The following is a 13,028-nucleotide window of genomic DNA, read 5'->3' on the forward strand; positions in this document are numbered from 1 at the left end:
ACAACCACAGACCCACATCATTCGTCACAAAAATACAACACCGACGCAGCACACACAAAGAAAATTGTCAACAAACATTGGTATTTGTTACTGAAAGACGAACAACTCGCTGGCATCCTACCCGCCAAACCCAAAGTAATTTACCAAAAAGCCCCCAATATCCACAACAAACTGGTGTTCAACCACATTCCACCCCCAAGCCTGATACAGAGCACCATAGACAACTCAAAATCACAGGGGGTTTTTTCCACTGCGGAACATGCACCAACTGCACATCCCTGAAATACAGGAACACCACACCCACCACATCATTCACATCAACACAAACAGGAGAAACATACAAAATAAAGGAACATATCACATGCAATACCACCAATGTGATCTATCTCATACAATGCCCCTGCAACAAGCAGTACATAGGAAGGACCATCAGACCACTCAAAATCAGAATCACAGAACACCTCAGAAACATCACCAAACAAACAGATAACCATAGCATACCCATACATTTCAAAGAACACCACAGCAACACTCTGGGCACTAGATTCACAAGGATAAGGCACAGGAAAAAAATACTGGAGGGGCGGTGATCACACCAGAATCCTTAACAAAGAGGTTTGCTTCAATGTTACAAGAGGAAACTGTGTCTTCAAACATGGTGGATATTATAGACTGGTTTGTGTGTGGACATATCAAGAGGCCATCAGGATATAGTGCTGCAGACTATTGAGTTTCTAAAGCTACCAGACAAGATTCTTACGGACTTCTATGCCCAGGTAATGCTTGCTTTAATATCCTAATAGTCTGTATTGTTGAGTTTAACCTAGTTTAATTGTCCTTAAAACTTAAAATAGCATCATGCTGTGTGGTGCTGCTCTGTATGGAGTGGCATTATAAAGTATGGTTGCTTTTAGTTAGTATCTTAATTAGGGATGAGCAGGTTCGAATTTCCGAAATCCAAGCCCCCCCAATATGAGCTGGTAACCGAGTCAGGCTCGGGTTTTCCCGCCTAGTTCTGAACTGAAATCGAGGTAAAACATTATCCCGCTGTCGGATTCTCGTGAGTTTTGGATTCTATGAAAGGTCCCACGATCACCGCCATTTTTCATTCCAGCTGTGGAGCGTGCAGATGGAGGGAGCTGGGATCTGGATCTGTTGTTCAGTACTTGTGTTACACACACTGTCACTTACTGTATAATATATACATTACATACTGGACTGGCTGGCTGGCTACTGTTAAGACGGAGGGAGCTGTTGCTAATGCTGACCATAGGGGCTGGCTGGCTAGCTACTGTTGTCCAATCCAAGTCCACTCCATATATACAATACTACATACATAGGGGCTGGCTATTGTGAAGAGGGAGGGAGCTGTTCCTGTTGCTGACCATAGGGGCTGGCTGTAGTGCTGTGTTGTCCAGGAGGTGATCTGTCCTTCAGGGGTGCTCTTCACCCACCCCCATTGTGAAAAAAAAAAATTCTGTGTGTCTGTTACACCTGTCATTGGCATAGCTGTGCAGGAGTGCTGTGCTGCTGTCTGTCAAGGGGCTGCTGCCCAAAAATAAAAGTAATTTTTACAGGTGCTGTTCTGTGTGTTGTCATGTAGGCCGCTGCCCTTCCTTCTTAAAAAAAAAAAAAAAACTTTTACAGGTTCTCAGTGGAAGGAGAATATGATTCTTGAATACAAAGAGTTAATCAAGCCACACAAGTAATGGCCCTGATTCAGACCCACTCGCGAGCGGCTGTCCGCTCGCAAGTGGGTCGATGGTCTGCACTGAGCATGCGCACGACGGAGGGAGCTCCGTCGTGCGCATGCGCCAGACGCGACGAGCGAAGGAAAGTCCTTCGCTCGTTGTGTCCGATCAAAGGGGGCGTGCTGTCAATGTTGATTGACAGCACGCCCCCTTTGGTGGGCGTGCCGGGGGCATGCCTCCCTGACGGGGGCGTTCCCATGGGAACGCCTCCCGTCAGAAGCCGGCCCACTGACATCACTAGTGATGTCAGTGGGAGTGATTTTGGCTCTGATAGAGCCAAAATCACTCCGGAGCTTGCGGTTGAAAACCTCAACCGCAGGCTCCGGCTCGCAATTTCGATGGTCGCGATGGTCTCGACCATCGCGGCCATCAAAAAGCACGCTCGTATAGCCTGTGGGTGGTGACCCACAGCTATACGAGCGTCCAGGAGGACGCTCCATGAAAATGGAGCCCGGCCCTCATTCAGAGCGTGCGCTCTGCTCAGAGCGTACGGCTCTGAATGAGGGCCAATATATGTTAAAAAGACATTTATTACAAAATAAAGGAAAGAATACTTGACTTGCTTTTTTGAATCTACTTAAAACATAGATGGCTTCATTCCGAGGAGCCTCTTCCTCCAACACCTTGGAGCTGGGATCTCATACATCAAGCATAGACAAAAGGCTACTGTACTGACAGGTTACCTCTTATATAGGGAAGAAACATAAGCATTTAATAAGTACAAAGGTCATATTAGGAGATATTAAGTAAAAGAAAGAGGAAAGAACAGACAGTAGGAGGCACTGCTGCCTTAATTATGAAAGTTGGACATGTTGTAGACATATGACTATGACGTGTACTCAGATAAACTGAGGTAAGACACTATTGACGGAGGCTTACATATGTATGGCCACATCTCTGGACACAATAAGACACTATTGACAGAGGCTTAGTAATGTCTGACCGCATTGGGACACTATATGCTCTTGAACTTTGGGCATTGCTAACCTTTCCTGACACATCCACTTATAATCCACATAAATGAAACTGCTGACCACAGATGTATATAGCTAAAAACACTACCTAATATCTTACACAGATATACCAAGATATCTATTACCTTTATACATTTATAAAATCACGCAACAATATGGCTTCCAGCAACCATATTCTTTACTCCTACCACACAGGTACTGTCCTGTGGGATGTCACGGTGTAGGCCGCTGCCCTTCCTTCTTAAAAGAAAAAACTTTTACAGGTGCTGTCCTGTGTGTTGTGGTGTAGGCTGCTGCCCTTCTTTGCTTATAAAACAGGTGCTGTCCTGTGTGTTGTGGTGTAGGCTGCTGCTCTTCTTTGCTTATAATACAGGTGCTGTCCTGTGGGTTGTGGTGTAGGCCGCTGCCCTTCTTTTCTTATATTACAGGTGCTGTCCTGTGGGTTGTGGTGTAGGCTGCTGCCCTTCTTTTCTTATATTACAGGTGCTGTCCTATGGGTTGTGGTGTAGGCCGCTGCCCTTCTTTTCTTATATTACAGGTGCTGTCCTATGGGTTGTGGTGTAGGCCGCTGCCCTTCTTTTCTTATATTACAGGTGCTGTCCTGTGATTTGTGGTGTAGGCCGCTGCCCTTCTTTTGTTATATTACAGGTGCTGTCCTGCGGGTTGTGGTGTAGGCCGCAGCCCTTCTTTTCTTATATTACAGGTGCTGTCCTGTGGGTTGTGGTGTAGGCCGCTGCCCTGCTTTTCTTATATTACAGGTGCTGTCCTGTGGGTTGTGGTGTAGGCCGCTGCCCTTCTTTTCTTATATTACAGGTGCTGTCCTGTGTGTTGTGGTGTAGGCCGCTGCCCTTCTTTTCTTATATTACAGGTGCTGTTCTGTGTGTTGTGGTGTAGGCTGCTGCCCTTCTTTTCTTATATTACAGGTGCTGTCCTGTGTGTTGTGGTGTAGGCTGCTGCCCTTCTTTCCTTATATTACAGGTGCTGTTCTGTGTGTTGTGGTGTAGGCTGCTGCCCTTCTTTTCTTATATTACAGGTGCTGTTCTGTGTGTTGTGGTGTAGGCTGCTGCCCTTCTTTTCTTATATTACAGGTGCTGTCCTGTGTGTTGTGGTGTAGGCTGCTGCCCTTCAAAAATAAAACACTTTTACAGGGGTTATTCACTCCATAAAAATTATGCACTCCATAAAAATAATGAAGGATAAAATAGGGAAAAGTCAAGAACTCCTCCTCCTAGTGCTAAAGCTGCTGCCACTAGTCATGACATAGACGATGATATGCCACCAATGTCGTCTGCCAAGGTCGATGCCCAATGTCATAGTAGAGGGCATGTAAAATCGAAAGAGCCAAAGTTCAGTAAAATGACCCAAAAAAATTTATTTAAATCGACTGAGGAGAAACATAAACTCGCCAGTATGCCATTTACGACACGGAGTGGCAAGGAATGGCTAAGGCCCTGGCCTATGTTCATGACGAGTGGTTCAGCTTTACATGACGATGGAAGTCCTCCTCCTTCCACTAGAAAAATGAAAAGAGTTAAGCTGGCAAAAGCACAGCAAAGAACTGCATTCTAAGAAGATATCACAAATCTCCAAGGAGAGTCCAAGTGTGTTGGCAGTTGCAATGCCTAGCCTTCCCAACACTGGACGGGAAGAGGTGGCTCCTTCCACCATTTGCACACTCTCTGCAAGTGCTGGAAGAAGCACCCACAGTCCACTTGCTGATATTCAAATTGAAGATGTTACTGTTGAAGTACAACAGGATGAGGATATTGGTGTAGCTGGCACTGAGGAGGAAGTTGACGAGGAGGTTTCTAATGGTGATGTGGTTTGTTTAAATCAGGCACCGGGGGAGACAGTTGTCCGTTGGACGAAAAAGCCCATCACGGTCATGCCTGGGCAGAAGACTAAACATTCCACCTCTTTGGTCTGGAAATATTTCTATCCAAATCCGGACACTCCTCATTCAGGATCAGAAGTAGTGCTGCAGGCCATGTCACTGGTATGACTGACTCTCCTATCCGGGATTACTCCGGAAGATCCTGCATTGCTACACCTACTGCTGCCGCTGCTGCTGTTGCTACTGGGAGTCGTTCATCATCCCAGAGAGGAAGTAGGAACACCACTACTTTTTTTTACTAAGCAATTGACCCTCCAACAGTCCTTAGAGAGGAGGATGAAGTACGACAGCAGTCATCCTGTTGCAAAGCGGATACCTGAGGCCTTGACAGCTATGTTGGTGTTAGACATGCGTCCGGTATCCACCATTAGTGCAGTGGGATTTAGACAATTGATGGAGGTAGTGTGTCTCTAGTACCAAATCCCATCTAGATTCCACTTCACTAGGCAGGCGATACCGAGAATGTACAAGGATGTCAGAAAAAGTGTCCTCAGTGTCCTAAAAAATGCGGTTGTACCCAATGTCCACTTAACCACAGACATGTGGACAAGTGGAACAGGTAAGACTAAGGACTATATGACTGTGACAGCCCACTGGGTTGATGTTTCGCCTAACGCAGCAACAACAGCAGCATCTCAGAAACGCCAGCTTGTTCCAAGACAGGCTACACTGTGTATCACCGGTTTCAGTAAAAGGCACACCACCTACAACCTCATAGAGAAACTGAGGGAAATCAACGCCAAATGGCTTACCCCACTTAGACTCTCCTGGAGATATGTGATATCTGACAACGCCACCAATATTGTGCAGGCATTACATCTGGGCGAATTCCAGCATGTGCCATATTTTGCTCACACAATAAATTTGGTGGTGCAAAATGTTCTGAAAAACTACACACTTTGGGTGGGCCGAAAAATTTCTGGCCACTGTCACCATTCAGCGTCTGCATGCAGAAGACTCGAGCACCAGCAAACACTCTTGAACCTGCCCTGCCATCACCTGAAGCAATAGGTTGTGACGCAGTGAAAGTCAACCCTCTATATGCTTCAGAGGATGGAGGAGCAGCAAAAGGCCATTCAAGCCTATACATCCACTTATGAAATAGGCAAAGGAAGGGGTATGCACCTGACTCAAGCGCAGTGGAGAATGATTTCCGTGTTGTGCAAGGTTCTCCAGCCCTTCAAACTTGCCACACGTGAAGTCAGTTCAGACACTGCCTGTTTGAGTCAGGTCATTCCCCTCATCAGGCTTTTGCAGAAGCAGCTGGAGAAAGTGAAGGAGGAGCTAAGACGAAGCGATTCCGCTCGGCATGTGGGACTTGTGGATGAAGCCCTTCATTCGCTTTGCCAGGATTCAAGGGTTGTCAATTTGTTGAAATCAGACCACTACATTTTGGCCACCGTGCTCGATCCTAGGTTTAAAGTCTATGTGGTGTCTCTCTTTCCGGCGGACACAAACCTGCAGAGGTGCAAAGAGCTGCTGGTGAAAACACTGTCAGCTGAAGCGGAACGTGACACGTCAACAGCTCCTTCTTCATTTTCTCCCGCAACTGGGGCTGCCAGGAAACAACTAAGTTATCCTAAGTAACCCACTGATGGTGATGCAGGGCAGGCAGGACCAAGTTTGGACATCTGGTCTGGACTGAAGGACCTGCCAACAATTTCTGAAATGTCTACTGTCACTGCATATGATACTGTCACCATTGACAGAATGGTGGATTACATTGGTGACAACATCCAGGTAGGCATGTCAGGCAGTCCGTACCTGTACTGGCAGGAAAAAGAGGCAATTTGGAGGCCCCTGTACAAACTGGCTCTATTTTACCTAAGTTGCCCCCCCTCCAGTGTGTACTCCGAAAGAGTTTTTAGTGCAGCCGGGAACCTTGTCAGCGAAAGGCGTAGGTGCTTGCTTCCACAAAATGTGGAGATGATGTTCATCAAAATGAATTATCAATTCTTCCAGGAAGACCAGCCTCCAGAAAGTACAGAGGGACCTGTGGTGGTGGATTCCAGCGGGGACGAATTAATACTGAAGAGGGTGAGGAATCGGTGGATGAGGAGGATGAGGACAACAACTTGCCTCTGTAGAGCCAGTTTGTGCAGGGGCAGATTAATTGCCAGCTTGCTTTGTTAAGGGCCCAAACGAACCAATCATTTCAGCCACAGTCGTGTGGCAGACCCTGGCGCTGAAATAATTGGTTTGTTAAAGTGTACATGTCCTGTTTGTTCAACATAAGGGTGGGTGGGAGGGCCCGAGAAAAATTCCATCTTGCGCCTCTTTTTTTACTTTGCATGTACTCTTTGGGGCCTAGTTTTTCAAACTGCCATCCTGTCTGCCACTGCAGTGTCACTCCTAGATGGGCCACGTGTTTGTGCCGCCCACTCGTATCTCTTAGCATAGTCATCCAGCTACCTCGGTGCAACCTTTTGGCCTAAAAACAATATTGTGAGGTGTTCAGAATAGACTGGAAATGAGTGGAAATTAATGTTATCGAGGTTAATAATAGCATAGGAGCAAAAAATATCCAAATTCTGTGATTTTAGCTGTTTTTATGCTTTTTTCCAAAAAAATACAGATCCAAAACACAAAACCCAGAACCCAAAACACGGAAGGGTGGTTTTGGCAAAACCAATCCAGATCCAAACCCAAAACACAACACAAGAAAAAGTGGCCGGGGCACACCCCTAATCTGAATAGTATGCATTATTGCATTTAACCTAGCTTAATTGTCCTTAAAACCGTTAGTATAGCATCATGCTGTGTAGTGCTGTTCCGTAAGGCACTGTATGGAGTGGCATTATATAGTATGGATGCTTCCTGTTAGTCGCATATTTTAGTTGCTTTTAGTTTGTATGTTAATAGTATGGATTTTTGCATTTAACCTAGTTTAATTGTTCTTAAAACTTAAAATAACATCATGCTGTGTGCTGCTGCTCTGTATGGAGTGGCATTATAAAGTATGGTTGCTTTCAGTTTGTATCTTAATAGTATGCATTATTGCATTTAACCTAGTTTAATTGTCCTTAAAACTGTTAGTATAGCATGTGGTGCTGTTCGGTAATAGTGCATATCAACGTAGCGATGTAAACAAGCGATTGAACGATAACGACATTGTTATCGTTCAATCGCTTGCAAATCGCACATGTATCGGGCACATTTTGGCCGAAAACCACCAGTGATGCGCGCGCCCGCTGGTCGTTTCCAACATCTATCATTGGCTGTACATGCTGGTCAACCTGATGATCACGTCAGGTTCAGCATGTATGGGATTGATGGATGTGCACTACACTGAATGACTGAATGTTCAGTGTAGGCACATCACAGACATGGAAACGATCGCACGATTACAATGTCGTAATCGTGCTGTCGTTTCCATGTCTGGTAGTGGATACGCACCTTAAGGCACCGTATGGAGTGGCATTATATAGTATGGATGCTTCCTGTTAGTCGCATATTTTGCTTGCTTTGAATTAGCATCTTAATCAGTGCTCGAAATGTGCCGGTATGCAACGGTATGGCATACCGGCACTTCAAGCACTAAATGTTTCTTTTGGGTTTTTTTCTGGCAGATACCTGAGCGGGAAAGCTACATGTCTTCGCCATAAAGGACTGCAGCCCCTAAAGCTAGCCGCAGTGTGTGTTTTTGCGGCTTACTCAATGAAAAGGGGTGGACTGTGTCAGTGTGCTGCTGCCCTCCTATTCCCTCCCATGTGTGCTGTAAGCCATCCCTTGCCGGAAGATCTCTGGAGCTCTCCCCAGCCCAGCGTTGTTGTGGCTAGTGGCTTGTGCATCCAAACCACCGCCCGCGGGTGCAGCATGCCTTCCCCTGTCCAGCATTGTGGTTTGCTTGTGCCTCCAAACCCTGCCTACTTACCCGCATGTGCTGGGAGCTTGTCCCCTACCTGCCCATGTTAGGTACTTGTCCCCGCTGAAGGTCTGCAGCATCCATTACATGCTGCAGGAGTAGAGTCCGGCATTGTGTCTCCGTCCGGATGGACGTGGACACCGCTCTCAGCTCCGGCGGCAGCGTGGAATCGAGCACAGGGGATATAAGGTAAGCGGGAGTTTAAATTTGTTTACTATGTTGTTGTGATCTTGAGGACGGGACTCTGCGCAGTCCTGAAACGTCGATCAAGTATTTATATATAAAGGAATCTTTTGCAAAATCCTGGAGTGACCTGCGTGGGTTTGTACTTGGAATTAAGTACTCTTCCAATTGTTTCTATATAAACAAGATGTGATTTAACTGCAGACTTTCAGATTTAATTTAAGGGTAATTACATACAAATCAGGTGAACGGTGTAGGAATTACAACGGTTTCTATATGTGCCTCCCACTTTTTAAGGGGCTAAAAGTAATGGGACTATCAACTCAAAAGCTATTTCATGGACAGGTGTTGGCTATTCTCTCGTTATTTCATGATCAATTAAGCAGGTAAAAGGTCTGGAGTTGATTCTAGGTGTGACATTTGCATTTGGAATCAGTTGCTGTCGACTCTCAATATGAGATCCAAAGAGCTGTCACTATCAGTGAAGCAAGCCATCATTAGGCTGCAAAATCAAAACAAACCCATCAGAGAGATAGCAAGAACATTAGGTGTTACCAAATCAACTGTTTGGAACATTCTTAAAAAGAAAGAATTCACCGGAGAGCTCAGCAACACCAAAAGACCCGAGAGACCACGGAAAACAACTGTGGTGGATGACAGAAGAATTATTTTCCTGGTGAAGAAAAACCCCTTCACAACAGTTGGCCAAATCAAGAACACTCTCCAGGAGGTAGGTGTATATGTGTCAAAGTCAACAATCAGGACAAGACTTCACAAGAGTGAATATAGAGGGTTCACCACAAGATGTAAACCATTGGTGAGCCACAAAAACAGGAAGACCAGATTAGAGTTTGCCAAACAACATCTAAAAAAGCCATTACAGTTCTGGAACAACATCCTATGATCCTGCTCATGATCCAAAGCATACCACCTTATCAGTGAAGCATGGTGGTGGTAATGTCATGGCATGGGGATGTATGGCTGCCAATGGAACTGGTTCCCTTGTATTTATTGATGATGTGACTGCTGACAAAAGCAGAATGAATTCTGAAGTGTTTTGGGCAATATTATATGCTAATATTCAGTCAAATGCTTCAGAACTCATTGAACGGTGCTTCACAGTGCAGGTGGATAATGACCCGAAGCATACTGCAAAAGCAACCAAAGAGTTTTTTAAGGCTAAAAAGTGGAATTTTATGCAATGGCCAAGTCAATCCCCTGACCTGAATCCGATTGAGCATGCATTTCACTTGATGAAGACAAAACTGAAGGGAAAATGCCAAAAGAACAAGCAGGAACTGAAGACATTTGCAGTAGAGGCCTGGCAGAGCATCACCAGGGATGAAACCCAGCGTCTGGTGATGTCTATGCGTTCTAGACTTCAGGCTGTAATTGCCTGCAAAGGATTTGCAACAAAGTATTAAAAAGTGAAAGTTAGATTTAGGATTGTTTAGTTTGTCCCATTACTTTTGGCCCCTTAAAAAGTGGGAGGCGCATATAGAAACCGTTGTAATTCCTACACCGTTCACCTGATTTGGATGTAATTACCCTCAAATTAAATCTGAAAGTCTGCAGTTAAAGCACATCTTGTTTGTTTCATTTCAAAGCCATTGTGGTGGTGAATAGAGGCCAAATTATGAAAATTCTGTCAATGTCCCAATATTTATGCACCTGACTGTATATATATATATATATATATATATATATATATATACACATAAATACAAATACATGCATGCACATACATAATATGTAAATATAAATATATATTTATACACACTCATAAAATAGAAATATAAAATAAGTAACAGAAAATTGTGCTTACCTGGGTAGAAGCTACAGTATATAGGTGGCAGAGGCACACATGGTGGAAGGGGGTTAGAGGCACACACAGGGAGGGTAGGAGCAGAAGCACAGTTGAGGATCATGATCTGTCAGTGCCCTCTGTGTCTAGCACACTGTCACTGAGCACAGTCAGTGGAAGCAGGGAAGAGGAAAAGGGAGGAGCTGTAGGAGACCTGGGGGCGGAGCAGAATGTAAAAGAGTCAGGTGTCAGGACTGAGGAGATGAAGCTGTGCTGCTGCTGGTCCGGAGACTGAAGTCCCCTGCGAGAGTGGGGAAGAGGAGCACACAAACCAATGCCCCCATCTGAAACCTGATGCTAATGTTCAAAAGGCTGACAGAGGGTCCCGCTGGCGCTGATGATCCTAGCAACTGCATCTTACTCACAGGCAGACATCTGCCTGTGAGTGAGAAGCAGGTTGCATCCGCGATCATCAGCACCAGCGGGACCCTGTCAGTTTGGGCCCATACACTGGTACTTCCTGTTGCTCCTTATGCCCCTCAGCTCCACCTGTGACCTATCGCAGTGCCACCTGCCTTGTCAGTCTGTCTGGTGTGTGGTCTCCTAGCCCAGCCAGCCGACTCACTTTACACACTGTCTGCGGCTCCCCTTAGCTCCGTCCACCGCCAGCTTCATGTGTCAGCTGGCCACTCAACGCCTGCCAGCTTGGCCCTGCCGACACTTCACACTTTAGCTGGCCGCCTGTGTCACTTTTTAGCGCGGCTCGGCCCTACATCGCACACAGCCACACACTCGGGCTGCTGTTATAATAGAAATACAAGTGAATTTGTTTTTTTTATTAAATAAGTCACCTAACAGGCGGCCCCACAGGCGCATCGGCCCACGGGGAATCTACCGGATGAATCCAATGGCCAATCCACTCCTGCATACATATATATGTATATTTATATATAAGCTCCTCATCCTCTTAAAGAATTTTCTTTTATCACCAATAGTGTGACCCTCCAGGAAACTAGGTGCTTAAAATCCTTTTCCTCGACAGAAAGAAAACACTTTCAAAAGTTCTTTGGATATTATAATTATCACAATAAGATACATTGTGCTTTTCATCCGCTTAGTTGATCCTCTAATATGACACAAGGATGGATGCCCATATCCATTAACATGAAGGAGTATATAAATAATAATGTAATATTGCAAAAAAAAATCCTTTTATTTAAAACAAAAACAATACAAATAGTAAGAACTTATTTATGCCTACCAGGAAGCAAAATACACATAACATCAAAAAAATATTTCTATATTCCATAAAGAATATAATATATTGTCCCATTAGCTTGGTAGCCTACCAGATGAATGGGGAGTTTAAAGCATATCAAATGTGAAAGAAAGGGGCGGCGGTCACTCATCCTTTTAATAACGAAATCTGCTCACCAGTGTGCAGGCATGCAGACACTTTGGGTCCCACTTGCAACACGTTTAATACAAATCCTTCTCAAGTAGTCCGGCTCTAAAGACAAGATGATCGCCATCATCAAGAAATTCATTATATCTCCCGTTTTTATTTGTTACAGCGGCCAACACACTATGATTGGTGCAGGAAAGGTGTATATATCAGAGGGTTCTGGATGCTTTGCTGTATGTAAATAAGAGATGCATAGGTATGTATAGGGAGATTGATTTTGTTGTATTTTATAGAGGCTCTCTCTCCCCTTCACAAAAGGTTATATTGTGGGGTTGCACCTCTGCTTTTGCTAAATGTAGGTGTCCTGATGCGTCCTTGTATTACTGTCTATGGGGCTGTCTACCTATGATACATTTCTGGTGACAGGTTAGGTTTGTCATGCCTCCTCTCCTAAACTAATTCTACCCAGAATGGGCCATTTGGGGATACCTACCACACTCATTAGGTTTACAAGAGGAAGCAGAAACTTACAATTATTTCCCCTATTTCCAAAAAATGCATTTTGCATTCCATATGTTTTAGCTTTACCCTCTTCTCAGAATTTTGTTCACCCATATCCCTTATTATAGAGTGTAAGTAGGAGCAGGGCCCTCTTTCCTTCATCTTATCTACACAATTATGCTCACTGCACACTGAATTATGTGAATTTATATACTGTCTGTATTTGCCTGCACTTGTACTTTGTACAAGTGCAGGCAAAGCGAACGAAGGTAAGCCGGGTGCGGACAGCCGCGGGGGCGGAGGTTTAGGGCTCCCGGGAGGACTTAGGGTTGGGCACCCCCCCGGGAGGGTTAGGCTAGGGGAAGGGGAGGTTAGGGTTAGGCACCCCCGGGGGAAGGTTAGGGTTAGCCCCCCCCCCTCCCCGGGGGACTTAGGTTTAGGCAGCGGGGAAGGGGGGGTTAGGTTTCGGCACTTAGAGGGGGGTTAGGCACTGGGGGGGAGGTTAGGATTAGGCACCCTAAGGGAGGGTTAGGGGGTAGAATTAGGTTAGCGATACTTACCTTAGGGACGATCAGGATCTTCACCCTTGCCAGGCTGCCGCTGTCGGGATTTGAATCGCCGGCCAAATACCTACTACACCCCTTTCACTGT

The sequence above is a fragment of the Taudactylus pleione genome, unplaced genomic scaffold (assembly GCF_031769625.1).
Source record: "Taudactylus pleione unplaced genomic scaffold, aTauple2 ptg000069l, whole genome shotgun sequence".
Lineage (NCBI taxonomy): Eukaryota > Metazoa > Chordata > Amphibia > Anura > Myobatrachidae > Taudactylus > Taudactylus pleione.